Below are 1,344 nucleotides of genomic sequence, written 5' to 3' on the forward strand. Positions count from 1 at the left end.
TCTCTCTCTCTCTCTCTCTCTCTCTCTCTCTCTCTCTCTCTCTCTGTCCCCCCCTTCACCCTTCCTCCTCCATAACCCCCTGAATAAACATTCAACCTCACCCTGCCTGTCGTGTCTATCCATGTTTCTGTCTTCTGCCCGCCCGCCATGTGTCTCCCTGCCTGGGACCAGCCACTGCTCAGGGACCAGCAGCCGTCTCTGCCTGGGACTGGCTGCTCCCAGGGCCCACTGTCTGCCACCACATGGCCCGCCACCACCATTTGGGACCTACAGCATTTCTGCTGCCTACTGCCGCAGGGATCTTGCAGCATTTTTTAAAGAATAACACTAACTAAAACAGAAGTTGGTACCAGGGACTGGGGCATTGTTGTGAAAGGCCTGGCCATGTTTGTGTTTGGAGGAATGTGGACTTCGGGACTTTGAGTTAGCAAAGCAGTGGGATGCTTTAATCACTGCCTAATGGGCCATAGAATTAGGATGGTTGAAGTCAGGTGCTAAGAGTTAGATCCTTGAAGCCAGGTGCTAAGAGTGGTTTGAACTATAGTGGGCTGGATTAAGAGGTTTCAGCGGAGAAGAATCTTAGTATGTTGCCTAAAGATCATTCTTGTGATATTTTGGTGAAGAAAGTGGCTGCCTTTCGCCCTTGCACAAAGAGTCTGCCTGGGGCTAAAGTGAAGAGTTTTGGATTAATTCCCTTGGCAGAGGAAATCTCAAAACAGCCTAGTCTAGACTCTGCTGTGTGGTTACTAGTGTTAACTCTAATGAAGATATAAAAATATAAATGAAAAGGAGCAAGCTGAGCAAGAAAAAGCATTTGGGGAGAAAAAGAGCACAAGAAACTGGAATGGACACCATCCTGAGTGAGGTAGCCAGACCCAAAAAGAGGATCATGGGATGTACTCACTCATATTTGGTTTCTAGCCATAAATAAAGGACATTGAGCCTATAATTAGTGATCCTAGAGAACCTAAATAAGGAGAACCCAAAGAAAAACATATAGGCATCCTCCAGAATATTAACCTTCATCAGGCGATGAAAGGAGACAGAGACAGAGACCCACACTGGAGCACCGGACAGAAATCTCAAGGTCCAAATCAGGAGCAGAAGGAGAGAGAGCACGAGCAAGGAACTCAGGACCGCGAGGGGTGCACCCACACACTGAGACAATGGGGATGTTCTATCAGGAACTCACCAAGGCCAGCTGGCCTGGGTCTGAAAAAGCCTGGGATAAAACCGGTCTCGCTGAACATAGCGGACAATGAGGACTACTGAGACCTCAAGAACAATGGCAATGGGTTTTTGTTCCTACTGCACAAACTGGCTCTGTGGGAGCCTAGGCAGTTT

Source organism: Alexandromys fortis, unplaced genomic scaffold (genome assembly GCF_014885135.2).
Source record: "Alexandromys fortis isolate MF-2015 unplaced genomic scaffold, M_Fortis_MF-2015_v1.1 scaffold_39, whole genome shotgun sequence".
Lineage (NCBI taxonomy): Eukaryota > Metazoa > Chordata > Mammalia > Rodentia > Cricetidae > Alexandromys > Alexandromys fortis.